Genomic DNA, 20,451 nt, shown 5'->3' with positions numbered 1-20,451 from the left:
AGACTTAGGAGTTTAATAGGAGGGATCCAAATATTTGCATAAGTCTGAAAATATCTGGTTCTTACATGAGATGTCATTGTGTTTTTATTCCTTCAAATGAAAAAAACAACCAACCACTCAACCCCATCCCCCAAAAAAAAATCCCTAACACCAAACAAAAAAAAAAACCAACCAAACAAAAAAACCCCCCAAAAAAACCCTAACAAAAAACCACCAAAGCAAAAAACAGTAGTAAAACTTTTTACCATCTGCAGAAAAGGTGAAAGCTAAAAGACATTTCTTTTATATAATTATGCCCTTTAAAGAATTACACGGTGTAAATACTCCTGTATGGTTATTTAGGGATGTTCTTTATCTTGAAAAAAGTCTAAAATATATTCTTCATAAAAATTGTAAAAAAAAATAAAAAATGAGGTACATATGAAAATGTATAGTGCTTGAGACCAATGATCCATCCAGATCAGTAGTGTATTCATCTCTGTCTGCAAAAAGACACCACAGAGTAAACACAAGAGAAGTGTATAAGGTACTTAGGTAGTAATACCATCTTGGCTTCTGCCTATTTTCAGCACAGATCTTCTGAGCATCCTATAGTTTGTTAGCCAGAAACTTATTTTACTTCTAAGTGCTTTCAAATTTCTTGTCTTTCAAATTTCTTTTCAAACCTGTTATATACTTGCATTTACAATATTCTTTTCTCCGATCTAATGCCTTGTATCATAACAATAATGATTATGATGATGAAGACTTTGATTTCTTTTTTTGAATCTCTTTTTTTGAGTCTCCCACTAAAGTCTCATACTCCAGATTGATATTCAAGACAGAAAGTTGGGACACTAAGAATATATGGGGTTTTTGCACCTCAAAACAAACACAAAATTCTATTTCCTGTAAGCTCCTATTTCTTTAAACATCCCCTTTCTTGAAAACTGCTGAGCAGGTTAGTTTATTTCTACATCTTAAACTCACATGTTCTTTTCAATTTTTAAAGATAAATGAACACTAAAAATTAGGTCAGTCAATGATTTTTTAAAAAAACTTTCTTCTCTTAAAAAGTCCCCTTTAGGTTTGCACAAGAAATTGGGAGTGGACAAAGCTGGGACAGCTGACTGCAACTGATACAAGGGATATACCATACCACATGGTGTCATGCTCAACCTATAAAGCTGGGGGAAGAAGGAGGAGGGGGGCGTGTTCAGAGTGATGACAGCTGTTTTCCCCAGTAACTGTTACACATGGTGGAGCCCTGCTGTCCTGGAGGTGGCTGAACACCTGCCTACCCATGGGAAGATTTTTCTTTACCTATTCGACTGTCTTTATCTCAACGTACGAGTTCTCTGAATTTTACTCTTCTGATTCTCTCCCTCATCCCACTGGGATGGGGTGTGGGAGTGAGTGACTTTGTGAGATTTGGTTACCAGTCAGGGTTAAACTACGATAATTTTGTAATTGTGCTCACTATGTTTTGTCTTGGCTCACAGGCAAGTTTTTCAAACTGAAAAGACCAATTAGAGTTCAAGATCAAATATGAAATTATATCTTGCACAATATTACTGATTGCATATATGTAAGTAAAGTTACAAAATTGCTGCATGTGCACTAAACTTAAACAGATTAATTACCCTAGTTTATCACAAACCTCTTATTCCTGGATAACTCATCAGGACTCTTGGGGGATATTCAGAAGAAAATGAAAGTACATGTAATCAGTCTGAAAAGTCCTGAAAAGATACAGCTTTACTTAGAATGAATAATATGACATTTTTAATATACATGCAAGATTGTTTTATACAGTGACATATCTATGACATCTAAACTTGAAAAATTAATAAACAGTCCTCTTTTATTGTCTAATTTTGTCAGTGAGGTATTTTTATCTGTAAGGACTATGAATGACTTCTGGCAATGTTTAAATGTAGTAGTTAGAGACATCAGTGACTGGATCTGGCTGGGGTAGTTCTTTAAGAATACACACAGATGAAGCACTTTTGTTAACATGCGCAGGCTGAAGCATTTTAGTTCAGGGAACTGTGATTTTGAGGAAAGTTCCCTAATCATCCTCTCTTACTGTGCACTGCTGTAAATCACACACATTAGAGAATGTTCAAGTTCCTTTCACAAAGTCTGAATTCTTGTCCAGCCTGAATCTGGACATTGTGTCAGATGCAGGCACTCATTCTCTGGGCAACTTTGAACCAAATGTTCAGGCCAAAGAGTAGACAAGTCTAACCCAAAGTAAAAATCCTAACTATGCACAAAGTAGAAGTGGAGATCTTATACCAAACTTCTGTGATCTGCTTGTATTTTACAGAGTTAATTATTAATGTACACACAGGCTGAGAATACTATGCCTTGCAGTCAATGAGGATGTAGTCCTCCCTCTATTCTTGTAACCATTTCATCCACCTGCTCTTATATAACGTGTAGATTTCTTAATTATAACTGACAAGCTTTTGGAGACTAACACTACTTTCTAGTATTCTGTTTCAACCATTCCTTGTTGTCCTAATGTCCTATTATAATAAATAGCAACAAATTAGTTACAAATATTTTTAGTGTTAACAAGACTAAATTTAGATTACATTAGATCAGACTAGATCACTAACTGTTTGGGCAGTTACTAATCCTTCATGTATTCAACAACCACAAGTTCTAAGTATAATTAATGGAGAAAAGTTAGGCTCGTTTAACTGAAAAGGTCTGATAGCTTCATTCAAATTTTCAGCCAAGTATATATATATATGTTTTTTAATTATTTAGTTTACCAGTTCAAAGGAATAATAATGAGTGTTGTTCTTCCTACTGTCCCTCATTCCTTCTTTAATTGTCACCATAATTTAACACAATGTTATGCTGTAAAAATTTAATTAAGGCTCTCAACAATGCCATCTGGTGGGGTTAAAACTAAATTATTTAGAGTTCATAGCTTATTCTGCATCTTAGATTGTATCTTATGTTGTGCTCAAATGCACAATGTACGGGGAACAAACAGGAGGAACTAGAAATCTGTGTGCAATCAGATCTCATTTTGATTACAGAAACATGGTGGGATAACTCACCTGACTGGATTGTTGAGAAAGAACTAACCTACATAACTGAAGTACAGAATTTACTCTACAAGAGAATATTTGAAATACAATGCTTATGATTTCTGCTAATGAAATAAATACAAATTGTTAAGAGAGTTATAAAATGAAACTTAACTTGAGCAGACATTTCAAAGGTATCTATCAAAAATATTTTGCTATTGTTTTGGTAAGTACCTTCAAAAGAAAAAAAGTGCTTTTAAAAATTGTATTTTAGTATACAGTAGAACAAGTAAAGAAAACTCAGAGGAGACAAGAATAAACCAAAAAGGATCTTACCTCTTGTGTCCTTACAGACTAGTCCTTTGCTCCTAGCTTGATTTCAGCCTGGAAATTTGGTTTCTTTTTTACTCTCTTTGGTTTTAGGCAGTCCCTTCTGGTTCCTAGGAATTCTTTCTTTATCACACTTTGGTCTTTATTTGCAACAGTATTGTTGTAGTCTTTATAGTGCTGGGAGATTTCTTGTCTGTTACCTTTTCAGAGTAATACAATATATGTAGTGTCATACAAATAAAACACCACAAGTTGCAAAATGTTAAAGTGATTGTTACACTTTTGTGTGTTTTTGTCCTTCATCTTTCCTAGCTTTTAGAGATGGTGACTCCACCATGTCACTTGGCAAATTATTCCAATACCTAGTAACTCTTCCAGTGAAACTTTCTAGACCTCCCTTGGCACAACTTAAGGCCATTTCCTTCTTATCCTTTCGCTTGAGACATGGCAGAAGAGACTGACCCTCACCTCACTACAACCTCCTTTCAGGTAGTTGTACAGAGCAGTGAAGTTCTGCCTGAGTCTCCTCTTCCCGACACTAAACAATCCCAGTTCCCTCAGTCATTCCTCATAAGACATATTTTCTATACCCTTCACCACTTTTGTTGCTCTTCTCTGGACATGCTCCAGCACCTCAATGTGCTTTTTGAAATGAGGGGTGCAAAACTGGACACAGTACTCAATGTGTCACCTCACCAGTGGGTGAGTGTCACCCCACCACTGAGTACAGTGGGATAATCACTTCCCTAATGCTGCTGGACAGACTAATCTTGATACAGACCAGGATTTCATTGATCTTCTTGGCTGCCTGGGCACACTGCTGGTGTGTGTTTAGCTGGCTTTCGGTCAGAACCCACAAGTTCCTTTCTGCTGAACATCTCTCAAGCCACTCTCCTCCAGCCCCATAGCACTGCATGGTGGTGTTGTGATTCAAATAGCGCTTTGCCTTATTGAACTGTGGGCAGTTGTCCTTGGCCCATCAAGCCAGTCTGTCAAGATCTCTCTGCAGAGCCTTCCTACCCCCAGGCAAATCAAGAGTCCCATCTAATTCAGTGTCATCTGTGAACTGACTAAGGGTGCACTCAATCCCCTCATCCAAATAATCAATAAAGACCTTAAGCAGTACTGACACCAATACTGAACCCTAGGGAACACCACTAGTGACCAGACACCAACCGTCAACATCTGATTGAGGAACTGGTGTCATGTGCCAGACTTTTGGGGCTCAGGACTCCTCCAGAATATTCAGCAGTAAGACAAGAGAAAAAAATCAAAAAAGTCTTTTCAATGAGAGTGATCAAACACTTGAATAGAATGCCTGAATAGGCTGTGAAGTCTTCATCCCTGGAGATTTTAAAAAGGTGAAAGGATGAGTCCCTAAACAGTGACATCCAGATTTGATATGTGCTCTACTTTTACTGATCTAGGACTGAACTCTCTGAAGCTCCCTTTGAAATGGAATTAGGGTTCTGTGCTCCTCTAAACAGCATGTGAAAGTTAGGTTAAACTTGCCAAATGGAGGAGGCTGCCCCTGTCTATTGAGAGCAACTGAACTTGAACAGAAGGTTCAAGAAAAGGCAACAGTCCAGAGCAGACAGAACTAACAGACATGAAGCAGATGAGGCTTCCATCTGCATCTCAGTTGAGATGTTGAGAGGATTAATGAACTGTCAGATAGGTCTCAGTGGTGTGTAAAACTTCCTAGGGCCAAAAGAAGATTTTTAGAGTTGGCTGCTAGCCAGGAAGTGGCTCTTTTCCTTGACATCAAGCCTAGAAGTAAAAGCCTATCAGAAAGGACACTGCAGGTAGGGAAGGGTCTCACTGGTGTTAGGCTAGTAGCTTGGAATTGGTTTCCTTTAAAGAACAAATTACACAGGTTCAACTTATAAAACACTGTTATTAGGTTTATTATAATAAAATAATTACTATAGCATAATGTTTTGGGGTTTTTTCCTTTTTTTATTTCTCTTTTTCTTCTTTTTTAAAGTTTGTTTAAAAAAAAAAAAAAAGGAATTTCAAGAAAATTTCCCTGTATGATCTCCTATTCTGCAGAGATTCAAAACTGAAAATTGCTTAAAAAGATTCAGACAAACTTTAGTACCAACATATTTTTAAAATTACTGTATATTATACTGGACATGGAAAAATTACCTTATTATGTTTACAAATATTTGGTTTTTATTCTGAAAGTATGGAAGTATGATTATAAAGGCATTGCACAACACCATTTCCTACAGAAAAGCTGAGTGAATTTTGTAAGCTAAAATGAAACAAGATAAAATCAATAAGGATTTTATTTCTCCAGTTGTCTTGTGTTGGGTTTTTTTCCTAAGATGCGACTGAGAAAAGACACGGCCACTAGAGGGCAGAGACAGATAGCTTTTTAAATACATTAACCTAATTCCGTCTAGAAGTACTTTTATTGTGACAAGTTAGTAATTTTAGACTGCTAATGAATTCCTGAGCTAGCTAGAGACTACAGAGGAATGAAAGATAGATTCAAATTCAAACTTTCATTTGAATAGCATTAATTAAGGTGTGTGAGTCAAAATAATTTAAAAAGTTACTAAGGACATAATTTAAGGTAATTGCAAAATTACTGACAAAACATGCAATCAGTAATGGAACGATGATAGGAAGAAAATATATGAGTGTGATAAAGTAATTGTGAAAGGAAAAAGTAATGCTAATTGGGGAAAAGGGAAAGTAATATTTCCTGATTTCCTTTGGGGGGGGGAGTTTGTTACATACTGCTATGCTTACTGAAATAAAATAGAGTGGACTTTTTACTGATTATTTCCCATAAGGTTTGTTTCATAGGTTGTTAATAGAACATATTCATACTAACTGCCTTTATATAGCATATCATTCCAAATATCTTAAGATGAATTTACTCTATATAAATACATATAGAAATATAGAAATAAATGTGCAAGCACTTACCATTGTGTTGTGTTGGTTTCATTAATTTTCCTGGTGCTAGATTGGAAAGAACATAATCTTTTAATCACATTTAAACATGAACTTAATTATTTTATATTAGCTTACTGATGTCTTTATAAAGTGTATATAAAAAATATATGTGACAATGCTATAAAGCATTTTGTAATAGCAAAAGTGTGAATTGTTTTCGGTATTGCCATTATAGTTATACATAGCTAAACAGCCTTTTTTTTGGCTGAAATTCAACTCAGGGAATAAAACACTAAAATATATTTTCTTGCTCCATTACAATAGTCAATGGAGAGCTGGAATTCAATTCAGTTACCTGAACACAAACTGTTAATGTTTTATGAGACAACTTAGCCTATCCGATTAATTCAGAAGGGTTTACAACTGTCATGTCCAAACTACAGAGACCTTCAGCTTTTGGAGGGCTTCTGGACCCCACAAAGAATATGCTGGGTAACCATGTGCATCTACGCAAGCAACAGGACCAACCCCGGTGTTACACTTAAAATCTGGTTTATAGGTAAAGAAGAAGCACACCTTTCAGATATGTACAATCACGAATTTATTGTTAATATAAATAGGATCTTAAGAATCTAATCAGTTTTAGTCCACATCTAATTGTTGTGGAAGAATAACAAATAATAATGCAGATAAAACTGTTATACACATACTTCTTTTATACCCCTCTTCCTGCTGATATGTTCACTGTTCCCTGCTCCTTAGAGTCCTAAGGTTGGTGGCTTCCTTCAAGTGGTATGTGGGAGAGAGTTGCCATTTTCAGAGTCTGGAGTTTCTGTCAAGAAAAATATGACATTCATATACAAGAGATAAGCAGCAACATGTATATTTATATTTGCTAAATTAGACCGTTGATTCACTGAAGTGAATAGCAAAATTTCCAATTATGTCATTAGGGTCAAAATGTGAAAGCATTCTAATCTTTGTTAGATAGTTGCAGGCAGATATGCATATATATTTCAACAAATGCATTATTTCATGAAATATAATTATTATTAAAAATTGTAGAGAAAGTGACAATAATTTCTGATGTTAATACTGAACTCCAATTCAATCAAAGGCTTGTCATTTTGCTGTTGTGAAAAAGATATTGAACCCTGAAAAATTTCATGCCAGACGTCATCTATTTTCAATTTACATATTCACGTACTTATTATTTTTAGAATCACTAATAATTAAGATGCTAAGAGGAATTGATTACAGATAACCTTTATGACATAGCTTCTTTTAGGTTTCTCATGACAAGATAGACTACTGCTTTTACAGTAGTAGCATACTTCTGCAGATAGCTGTTAAAATTATGCCAAAGACATAGTCAGATTTTGAAACTGATTGTGACAGGAAACATGTAAGCGCAAAAGAAGCTGTTCCAAAGAGTTTGCAGGTAAATAGAGAGAAGGAAAAGCTGCTATTCCTCAACAATATATAAGTCAAGTTGGTAGGCTAAAAACGTTACTTATTTCTCTCCCCAGGATTTCAAGAGGTATTTTCTGCACTTTTTCATATTATATTTGAACTATAATAAATTTCAGATTCTTTCTTTGATAATATTTTTTCCCTAACCTTTTGTAATCCTGGAGTAATTAATAGAGAGAATAAATAATAATTTTTCTAAGTGATTAAAATATAACAGGGGTTGTGAACTATCTGAAAGTTGCTCAGGTTTTTACAGACTTTTACATGAATCTAAAGTAAAATAGCTTAAATTCATGGTGGTAAAACTAGTAAACTATTAAAACTAGGGGGTTTTACTTTGCTAGATTACAGTTATAAACAGAAAAAAATAATTCTCCTTCTCCAGTAAGTTAAACATATCGTTTGAATTAGAAAAAATGATGTTCATAGTTTAAAATCATTGCAAAAAGACTTATAAAATTTTAAAAACTGTACATTTATGATATTTTAGTTGAGACGTGCTGCCAGAAGAGGGCGATAAATATCAATATATTGAACTATAAATTTATGGCAATCTTGCCTGCCTTCACTGTAAATTCAGTGTTCACTTGAATCTATGTACGTTATTTTGGACAAGAAAGACTGTTAAACTTTCCATGTTGACAAATACTTAGTTCAAAGAAGACCAGGGTACTGCAAGGCTTTCAAATATACTCTGCACATTTTCAGAATGAAAATATATCCCTGTTTAATTCCCACCCTTCCAACCCCAAAGACAAATATTTGAAAATAAGTCATAATAATATGATTGTATATTATCAATGTATATGTATACTAAAAAAGAGGAAATATAAGGAGAACTGTGGTTTAAAAAAAGTCATCAAAATTCTTATTTTGATCTTTTCTTTCTTTTTCTTTCAAACCAATTTCCTGATGTACATTCTTATTCAGTTACAAAGGAATTACAGATTGTGATGGACAAGTGATGATATTTGTTCTGGTGGTGTGTAAAATATGATGCAAAATTAATTATAACAGATTTTTCATATAAACTGGAAAATATGAAAGCAGTATTATTAGTATGGTTCTTATCAGGTCCCCATTCTTTACTTGATAAAACAGTAGTCTGTATTATGGAGCCATGGTCACAACCAGGATACATCTTAGCTCTCCTGACTCTCAAGCCACCTGACTCAGGTCAGTCACCTGACTCTCAAGTCAACCATTCTGCATTTTAGATCCAGCAGCTTCATGCTGAGGATCTGCCATCAGCCTTCTGTGGCTTGATCAGTGTTCTTTCTACTAATGAACAGATTTTTGCAGAATTTACATGTGTATCTTACTGATCTGTACTTAAAAGCTGCTTCTCCATATGTTATCTCTGTGATGCATTACACTGGATGAAGAAAACAAGTTTTACATACTCTGAGTATCTCTTAATATCACACAGAACATTGGGTATCAGTGTTTTCTTTGGTTTTGGTTTTACTCTTTCTTTGTAGATCAAATTTCACAGAATTAAAGATGAAAAACAAATTAAAATTGCAAGTTAGTACTAGGAAAAATGTGAGCATGTTTAATGGTAGCATATTACCTAATATTATTTGGTCAATTACTTGTTTATAAAGTAGTAACTATTCAAAAAATCACAATAAATGGATGCATTTCCAACAGCTTTGTAGGGTCAGCAAAAGCTTCGATAGAAATAAATGAGTGTTTTTCCTGTTTACTTCAGTGTTAGTCTTCTTGAGAGTTCAGTGGGTGAATCTTAACCACCATCTCCTTGGAAAAGGACAACTGGAGTTGTCTCCAGACAACTGGAGAGCAACGAAATAATATAGAGACAACACACTCTTTGTCTTTACAATCATATGGACATACATAAGTATACAATACCCTATATATATATGATCTTTATTTACTCACATTGCATTATTTTGATTTGCTGCTTGAAGTTCAAATTCAGACATTCCTTGTAATTTACTATAATTTATTTACTATCTATATAAATAATAAATGAACGCATTCATGTTCAAGCTCTTGAGCAGTTGATACTTCCACAACTGAAAAAAGACATGCAGTTAAATACATGCAACTATGAAATGCAATTTGTATTGCTAGGAAATGAAAAAAATTAGCATAATGCTGACAGTGCCAAAAGAATAAAAAAATTTAACTGAAACATAGAACCAGTTGATGTAGAAGTTTGAAAACAAAATGTGGCAGTATTGTTAGAATGGAAAAATATTTTTTCCTACTTTCATCCACTGAGCCAATAAAGATTGACTAATTCTAATTTTGGTGTTTCAATAGGCAAGTGTGATGCATTTTAATGAAAGCATATCTGTTTGAGCTTTAAATTAGTGATTATTCAAGGAATATATGTGTTTATGCTGAACAGCTGTGAAAAATGATTGATACTTTGATAATCAAAGTAGTGGCATCAGTCTCTTGATTTTTAATGCTTGCTTGTTTTGTGTTTTTGACATAGTACAACTACTTGAGTATTTTAGAATGATGACTGAATTATTTGATCAATTTTGGACAGAAGACCTGTTATCTTCCTTAGGGTTTATATGGATTTATTCTTTGGTTCATATTTTAGCTAGAAGTTCCTTGAAAGTGTCCAGTGCTTCTAAACTCACATCCTTTGATATGAGAAATATTTTCTCCAAAATAGCCTTAATAATAAAGTGTATTTCCAAAATTATATCCTAGATGTCAGGAAAATTCAGGCAGTTTTTTTTAAAGAGCATGAACTAACATCTTGACACATTTGATTATCTGTTTTGCATATTGCTTTGCTGGTTTTGGCTGGGATAGAGATGATTTTCTTCACAGTAGCTAGTACAGGGCTATGTTTTGCATTTTTGCTGGAAACAGTGTTGATAAAACAGGGAAGTTTTCATTATTGCCGTGCTGCACTCACACAGAGTTGAGGCCTTTTCTGCTTCTCATAGCACCCCAACAACAAACAGGCTGAAGGTGCACAAGAAGCAGGGAGGGGTCACAGCTGGGACAGCTGACCTCAAGTGTCCAAAGGCATATTCCATACCATATGATTCCATGCTCAGTGATAGAACTAAGGGAAAGGCTGGCCAGGGTGGCTGCTGCTCAGGGACAGTCAGTTGGTGGTAAGCAGTTGTTTTCATTAGCATCACTTGTCTTTCTTGTGGTTTATTTGTCTCTCTTTTTTATTTTCCTTTTCTTTAAAATTTATTATTATTATCATTATTGTTATTATTATTGTTGTTGTTTCTCTTACTTTTATTATATCTTTTCTTTAATTTCAATTATTAAACTGCTCCCTCAACCCTCAATTTTTCTCACTTTTACCCTTTCAGTTCTCTCCCCATCATCCTGTTGGGGAGTGGGCGAGTGGTTGTGTGGTGCTAAGTTTCTTGCTGGAGTTAAACCACAACAGACTGGAAGAAGAAATATCAAGTATCATTCACAGCATACTTTTTTTTTTCCTAAAATGGTGTCTTTCAAAACTAGATTAGGTCATTATTTTGAATTTTGAGGGAATCACTGTCCGTGTTACTCCAGACAGTACATAAGTATTAGTAATTAATCCTAGGGGCCTCTAAGATTGAATACTAATACTTTTAAAATGAACATTTAGTTATAAAAGTTACCATTAAATGAGCTTCTTCAGATAGTGGGATTTCTCAAGTTAACATCACATGGCTTGTTTAGTATGAACTGTATTACTTTAACATGGCATTTAAGATATTTTACATTATATTTTAAGATAATTAAAGTATTATTTCCATTTCTCTTCATGGTAGAGAACCATAAAATAGCACATGACTTTGAATAAGACTAATTACATGCTAATTATTATGTTATGAGATATAGTAATTCAGTTCTGAGGATTATTTTAAAATGATGTGCCTTAACATTCTGAACCCAACAGATTTTGGATTCCTAAAGCATTTCACAAGGTCACAGAATCACTGAAGTTGGAAGGGATCTGCTTAGATCATCTAATTCAGCCTCCCTGGCTCAAGCAGGGTCAGCTACAGCAGTTCGATCAGGAATGCATCCGATTAAGATTTGTGTATCTCTAAAGATGGAGACCCTAGAACCATTCTGTGCAACATGCTTCATGGTTTGATGACCCTCGTTTCAGTCATTGCAGCACCAAAATGTCACTTATGTGCATGGGAGGCTTCTGAAAGACTCAAAATGTCAATGAAAAAAATAAATTTAGTTTTGGAAAATATGTTGCCATCATTTATACAGAAGAAACTCCAAAAAGGAAAAATATTTTCAGTACTAAAGGTAGATATTTATTTTTCTAATTAAGACAGATAATATGCCATAAAGGCACTCTAAATTGAAAAATACAGTTTATTCTGAGAATCTTTATCTTACCCCAACTACAACCTGAAAGCAGAGGGGGAGAAATAATTTATACTTATTCAGTCAGGTTATACTGCACATTGCCCAGCACTTTGTATTAACTCACCATTTGTACTCTTTGTTATTAATTGAACTGAGATAGTGACTACCATGCTGTGATTTTCATGAAAAAAAATCCATCCTTGATGTCATGCAGAATGCCAGTCCCTGCTACTGACTCAGTAACTGTCCTACAGTGAAGCTCACACAAGCTCATGGTCTGTGACTCAGTGAAATCCAGATGGCTTTCCAAAGTTGCCAGTAGACAGTCACTTGTAGTTAGATCTTTAAGTCAGATAAAGATTTATAGAGAAGTCAGAATTCAGAAGTTGCCCTTACTATGGGTTCTAAACAAAGCTGCTTTGTTTATAAAATCCCACATAAAAATGAGGTTAAGTGTTCGTAGAAAATGATATACACAGGCAAGGTACTTAACAGGTAGTGTGTAGGACAATAGATTTCTGGACGGAGAAATAATGTACATAATCCTAACTATTGTATCTGTCAGTGTCACTGAGGAAAGGTAGAGGTGTGCAACAACTTGATCACAGCTGGTGAGATGAACTCTCTCAATAAAGTCACTACTTTCCCCTATTCTCATCTCTTTCAATAGAAGAAAGAACAAGAAGTTCACTCTTCCTGACCTACTTTCTGCATTTTTCTTCAGTGGAAATATTCTCACTCTTGTCCTTACCCCTCACCCCTGAGGACACTAAATTGAATTTTTCTTTCTTCATCTTAAAGAGGATTTTCTTCCCTTTTACAGAATAAAAATATCTTCTTTTGCTGTGCTAATATTCTTCCTAGTCCATGTAAGAAATCACGATACCTGAACCACAAATGACAGTTCAAGGTAAGATGCAGTCTTATATGAATAAAAATTTCTATTCTTACCTCGAGTCAACATGAAGGTTCATTTGGTCTGCATTATCTGACCAATAATATAATATTATTATATTCTGCATAAAAAGAAGCAGGAGTCCACATCTGTCTAAATAAAAACTATAAAGAATAGTATTAAATAAAATTATCTAAGCCCATTCCTCTTTCGTAAATAGAACTCAGCCATGTGAGTCCCATTTGTGCCATCAAAATTACCGGGTAAGCTATTGATATGGCATGCTGAAGTGATCAAAAAACACCTCTCAGTGCTTTTTAACACTTTTTACACACCTTAGGCATACATTTTTAAAGGAAGAATCTGACATATCTTCTGGAAAAAAATGGGCTTAGATACAGCTGTGCACTTTCCTGAATAAAGGGAAATCCCCTGGAAACTTCTAAAATATTTTTTTTAATTCAGGAAATTGTATACTTCCTACTCTGTTGATTGCATTTTTCTTCAGCCTAATGCATTTATTTCTATAGTGACTAACATGACCCTTACATTTCTAAAAGTAGCTTTCTAAAAATAAATGGCTATTTGAGAATAAAAGCCAAAACTGAGATCATTAGCAGATGTAGGTTTGTGTCTCCTTCCCACTTTGACAGAATGGCTGAAGTGGGTTCTAAATCTAGTAGATTAAATTTCTTTAATGTGCTCTATTTGCTGTGCAATAATAGTATGAGTGGAAACAAGGAATATGGTTACGTGGCAGAATATAAAGCTAAGAAAATATACTCAAGAAGGTAGCTGCATGTAAGAGCATGGACAGAGCACAGATCTGTCACATCTTTCCTGAGTTGATTCTGTAGTCAGGTATATTCAGATATTTTATAGGTTGTACACTTCCAGTTAGAGCCCAATTCTCTTGCAGTTTTTACTCATTGATGCAGCAACTGCACCAGAGAACAGTGACTTTACCTATAGACATTTGGAAGTAAAGTCAAAATAAGGAGTTTTTTTTTTCCCAGTTCCACCAGTTACTGAAAAGCATGACAACTCGGATATTGTGCAAAAGAGGAACATGGGCACTATGAATTAAGAGACAGGGAGCTTTATTGTCCCTCCCTGTTGTGTGTTAACCATCTAGGCAGTTAAGCAGCACACAGCCACTTGCTCACTTCCAGTCCCCAGAGGGATGGGGAAGAGAATAAAAAGAGGAAAAGAAAAAAATCACATAGGTCAAGATACATGTAGTTCAATAAATGAAGGAAAGAGGTGAAAAAAAATATAAAAGACGATCACTCACCACCTTACATGAGTGGGTAACATCACTTATTGCCTGTTTCTGAGCAACAGGTACTTTCCCAAAAATGTCCGTCTCCTCACTTTTTATTGCTGACCATCACGCTATTTGGTATGGTGTATCCCTTTAGCCGTTTTGGATAAGCTGTCTTATGTCCCTTTGCAACCTCTTGCCTACTCCCAGCTTGAACAAGGTGGGGCAGAGTTGGAAGAACAGGAAGCCTTTACACTGTACTTCTTAGAAGTAGTCAAAACACTGTCATATAATCAACACTGATTTAGTCACAAATCTAAAACGTACCACTATACACTATAGACTGCTGTGAAGAATGACTCCATCCTAGACAGATCTAGCATGCACTATTACCTGCTAAGTTTTAGATAACTCAATAAATTACAGTGACTTCCAGAGTGGTGCATTCCAAAGATTGGCATCTTAATGTAGACAAGACGAATTAATCCTGATATGTCCACACATTAAAAAAAAGGACAATAGATTGATGAACTTGGACTTAGCTAATGTACTTTTAGACTGAAGATTAGCTCACATCAATCCTGTACTGAGAGTCAGAGTGGTGAGGGGCATATTACTAGCTATCAAGGTCTACTACTCTATTGAACAACACTTATGACTTAACAGATCCAAAGAGCATTCTTTGACATGGGTCTCACTTGCTTCAATTCCTATATTACATATTCAAAGTTAGAGTTCATAACACAGGTCAGTGCCTCTGTAAAGGATGTGCATTCTCATAAAGAAGAGAAAATCTCCTTCAAAGCAGAGCTTTTTTCATTAGTTCATTATACTTGTGTTGGGTCTGTGAATTTTACATAGTACCCTTAAGAGAAAGTATTTGAATGCTCTGGCTATTTGCAAACTGGCAAAAAATCAAACTTGAATGACTACTGCAAGCTTTACTCTTTGGGTGTTTTTCCACATTGCCTGATATAATCCATTTTATCTGGATTTTGTGGAACAGCAGTAGCATTTAATGTATAATTAGGTTAGGCACAGGCACGCATTATCATGGATAGGTTTAGGCGTAGTCAGCATGCACAAACTCATTTGTATTTAACAGGATACTAATGTTAAATATTAATGCATTATTCATAGGCAAAAGGAAAGAAAATAGTTTTATCCAGCAATTTCAATATTTCATGTTTTCTTATTCATATTTATTGGAAAAGACTAAGAATAGTAATTTGTAACAACAAAAAAAATATAAACATATGTAGACTATCCTCTGTTTTGATTATTGATTACTGAACACTCAGAGGTTATTTCTACTTCTTTTCCTTTCCTTTAAAAAGCTTATGACATATTAGCATATGTGCATTTTTGTGTGTTACTAGTAAACTTTTAAATTATTGTCAGATTAATCAAAAGTTAACAGTTCATCTGGAACTGTGAACATTTCACTTGTAATTTTAAAAAAGAACATCATAAGTAAACTGAAAACTCATACAGCATCTGTATGTGTATTTCTATAATCTCCAGCTTTGGAACAGAAGACCAAGTAATTTTGCTTTTAAAAAGATGTGGTACAGAAGATAAAAATATCCCATTATTTCAAAAGCGTTACACAATTCTTATACCTTTGGATTGCACTGACTATTGGTACTGAGGTGATATTTTTTTAAGAGTTTTATGAGTCCTAGGCAGTCAGCTGATCTCAGGCATAAAAGTCAGGAAATCTGACTATTCTTTATTTGGAATATTTGTAACTATAATTTGAGGCTGACTACTTAGATGTACATTTGTTAACTAATTGGCAGACTGTAACATATCATTTAAAAAAAGTAAGTAAATCATAAATAGCATATATAAATTTGTAAGTATTTTTTAAATGAAATTTTATTGAAATATACCTTAAAGGATATTGGCTGGAAGTTCAAAGTAATCAGAATTAAAAGTCCCAAGAAGTCAAGGGAAATTTTGTTGGTTTTGTGCTGGATTTTCTCTTCTACATGGACAAAAGACACTTTATTCCGTTCAGCTTCAAAAAAGTTTCAGATGCCTATGTGATAGTGGAGAGGATCACCTCAGCCTAAACCTACAGTAATTAAGGGCAGTGGACAATAATGCTTCTGGGGTTGCAAAAATTACTAAGAAAGAGAGTACAAATTGATTAATAGAGAGTTTTTTACACTCTTAGTATGCTGTGCAATGCCAAACCATGACACAATTTTCTTTTGTGTGTTCTTGTGCCATTGGCAAATAAAGTACATTTTAAAAAATATGCAACTGATCCATTGTAACTGAGGGGAAATTACACCTGAAAAATTTGGTGGCCTTCTATGATGGGGTTACAGCATTGCCGGATGAGGGAAGAGCAATGACATCGGCTGATGTCATGATGTTTAAGTGGAGACCAGTGTTGAGCAGTGTCCCTCAGGGGTCAGTACTGGGACCAAAGCTGTTTAACATCTTTGTTGGTGACAAGGACTGTACTCATCAGTGTACTGTCAGCAAGTTAGCCAATGACACCAAGTTTTGTGACATGGTTAACACATTGGAAGGAAGGAATTCCTTCTAGCAGGACCTTGACAGGCTTGACTGGTGGGCCGATGCAAACTTCACGAAGTTCAACAAGATCCTGCATATGGGTCAGAGCAATCCAAAGCAAAAATACAGACAGGATGGAGAATGTATTGAGAGCAACCCTGAGGAGAAGGATTTGGGGCCTTTCATACAGCTCTGGGGCTCCCAGTATAATAACATGGACTTGTTGGAGTGAGTCTAAAGGGGGGCCACATAGATGATCATGGGGCTGGAGCACCTCTCCTATGATGACAGGTTGAGAGACTTGGAGCTGTTCAGCCTGGAGAAGAGAAGGTTCTGAGGAGACCCCCTAGCAGCCTTTCAATGCCTGAAGGGGACCTACAAGAAATTTGGAGAGGGAATTTTTACAAAGGCATGTAGTGACAGGACAAGGGGCAGTGGCTTTAAACTGAAGGCGGGTCGGTTTAGATTAGATGTTAGGAAGAATTTTTTTACTGTGAGGGTGGTAAGGCACTGGTACAGTTCACCTAGAGAAGTTGTGGATACCTCATCCCTGGCAGTGTTCAACGCCTGGTTGGACAGGGCTTTGATCAACCTGGTCTAGCGGAAGGTGCCATTACGCATGGCGGGGGGATTGGAACTAGATGATCTTTAAAGTCCTTTCCAACATAAATCATTCTATGATTCCATGATTTTATAATTTGTATACTTGTATGTTAGGCATGCATATATGGGTCTAAGTTAATATACTTAGAAACTGCATTAGGGTAATAGAAATTTGTTCCTTTAACTTGATTGTTTTCTTATAAATTGAAGAGATTTTTCGGAGATTTTTCAGAGAATTGTCTCTCAATAAGGTTCATATAAAAATGAAACTAAATTCTTGGAGAATAGCCCCTAAGCCTGCATAAAACTTTTAGAGGGGAATCCTGACCTTCACTGACAATTGTAATGTGTTCATGACTGCAAAAGGCCACACAGAGTATTCAGAGCAGAAGTAAGACCTATCACAATGCGTAAAAAGGGACAATAATTCTGTGAGGAAAATAAGTGTTCTGTAGTTGAATTAAATAATATCATAGGCACTGGTAGCTTCCATAATTATAGCTATGTCACATCATGGGTTTTTTTTTTGTTTTATATGTGTGTATGTGCATGTGCCATGTTCTCTGATCCTACTTAGTTATGTCTTAGCCTTGCTGACTGTTCTTCTATATGCAATTTTCATGTATACTATATATATGAGTTTTGAGTTCCTCAGCAGGCTGTCTCGGGTGTGAATATTCAAGTGCTACTTAGTTGTTCCCTGAAAACATTTCCTTTCAGTATAATATCTTAAGGTTTCAGACCAGTACCTATTCAGAGTTCAAAGGGTTCATGTTGCCAGAAACATAGATGAAAAGTTGTTGATAAGGACTAGCAGCTTCTTGCAGGCACCTTCCTACAACTTGTGTTGAATCAATGGCTCCTCATGTGCATTCTGAGAAGTGATGATGAGTTGTGAATGATGGGGGAGGAGGCCTTTTCTTTCCACTGAAATAGAAAATGAAGATCCTTATTTCTCTTGATATTTTTAACATTGAAATTACAAATAAATGAGTAGAGCACCATGAAAATTCACATTTGGAAGACTAATCCGTTAATTGTAAGTCAAATTTCCACATTGCAAATTAACAGCGTATTTATGGAGAACACTCTTCATAGTAATCTAGATGTAGTATTAGTGAGTCTTGACTGAAAGAGTGTGAGAGACCTTTACACTGCTTCTTATGGGTGTCCCTGTAGTGTTCAGAATTTTCCTGAACAGAGGGAATGTATTGCTCAGAAAAAACCCAATAGATTCAGCGAGAGTCTACAGAGACATTTTATGGTCATATCAAACTTTACAAATTATGTAATTCAGGATCAGGTGTTTCCTCTGAGATTTATACAGGTAAAGAAACCTGCACAGCTTACCATATAACACAGAATTCAATAAAACATGGTACACAATATTAGAACATTCCTTCTTAAGGTTTTAATACAAGATTCACATGCTTAAGAAAATTGAAATCTCTCTACATATATATCTGCACAATATATATATATAGTCATATGAGTATGGTCCCATTTCTGGTCTATGGAGATGCAGTTCTTTGTGAAGGGGTAAAGAGGAATGACATAGAAGCTTAAGGCCTCTTTTGGGAGTAACTAACCCTGAGAGTTTCAGATTTTATTTCTAAAGCTTCACAAAATTTAAAATTGTCAGAGTAATTGATAAAGGCAAGTATTTGAAGTATAAGATAAAAACTCTATGTCAGTTCAACACTATCCATGAGATGCATGTGCAGAATCACATTCTTTATAATACTCTGCTTAATGATTCATAAAATTGTGGTAGAAAGATAATCATTAGCCATATTTTTATAAACCTGGTAAATATGAAGTTTTTGGAAAGAGAAATATTGATAAATATTCTCATTGATTTTTAATTCTGTACTGTTAGGTTAGGAAATACTGTCCTATTTTTAGAAGTTGATTTATGGAAATATTTTTGTGATCGGGTTTTATTCTTGTGGATGTCACCTGAAAAGAAAAGAATGATGTTGTTTTCACTTCTGGTGTGAATGTCTCTATATACAGATAGTTTCCATCTCAAAGAGCCAACCAGAAGTGAAGTGTAAAGACTTGTAAAATGTCTTGTAAAAATTAGAAATAATATGACTTAAAATTCATAAATTCAAAATTAATAAAGAATATAATTATTTATTTGGCTAGTCATAGATAGCTGAGCCTTAAAATGTCTGCAAGTCTAGATAGAGTGGCAAGGTTCATTAAAAATAGCAAGCGCAGTCAAATATGTTGAAATGTGTTGAAATAAATGGAAAACAAATTGTTGCTGTTCCTTAGGAGCGTTTCATCTTTTTTATTATAATTATTTTGCTATATTATATATTTTATCTTTGGAATATTAGGTACTGAGGAACTCATTCTAATAGGACGTGTGCATATGCATATATATAAACATTTATGTCTATGTGTGTGGATATAAATATAGGACAAGATCTTGATAGCCTTCATCAAATGGAACAGAACATTACAGTACCCCTTCAAAAGCCAATGAGGCCATCTAGAGAGCTATCTGTACAAAAGCAGTAATGGGAATCTGACTGGTTGGAGGCTGTAGTAAACAATCTGTCAAGTAATCTAAGACAGAACAAGAACAAAACAGAAATGCTATGTTCTAGAGGGTAACTACGCCAGAGCACCAGACCTATTGTTGCTCACCCAAAGGTTTTGTGGCTCTGTGACAGTGGGATGAACAAGCAAGTAGCATTTGCAGCTTATAAAACCATCCCTTGCAGAGCAAGAGGGATAAAGAAAATTTTCCTTGCATAGAACAAACATTTTCATGTCGCCCTACTGTATCTGCTAATTACTTGTTTATGAACACAAAGAAAATAATACCTCCAGCATGATACATGCCTTTAAAAACGTCCTCCCCCAAATCAGGCCGTTTTTTATCAAAGCAATGTTTCATGCAAATACAATACAATCTCACATGGACAGATACCAGCAAACTGTGCCAACATCTGTAAAACAGACTATTACAATCATCCCAGTCTTCTTCCTACAGAACAAGATGGACAGTTTTAAAAAGGACTGATGGCAGTTGCTGTGCAAGCATAAGCACTAATATTCCACAATTT

Source organism: Pseudopipra pipra, chromosome 2 (assembly GCF_036250125.1).
Source record: "Pseudopipra pipra isolate bDixPip1 chromosome 2, bDixPip1.hap1, whole genome shotgun sequence".
Taxonomy (NCBI): Eukaryota; Metazoa; Chordata; class Aves; order Passeriformes; family Pipridae; genus Pseudopipra; species Pseudopipra pipra.
The sequence above is the reverse complement of the archived record's forward strand: the minus strand, read 5'-3'. Positions refer to the sequence as shown.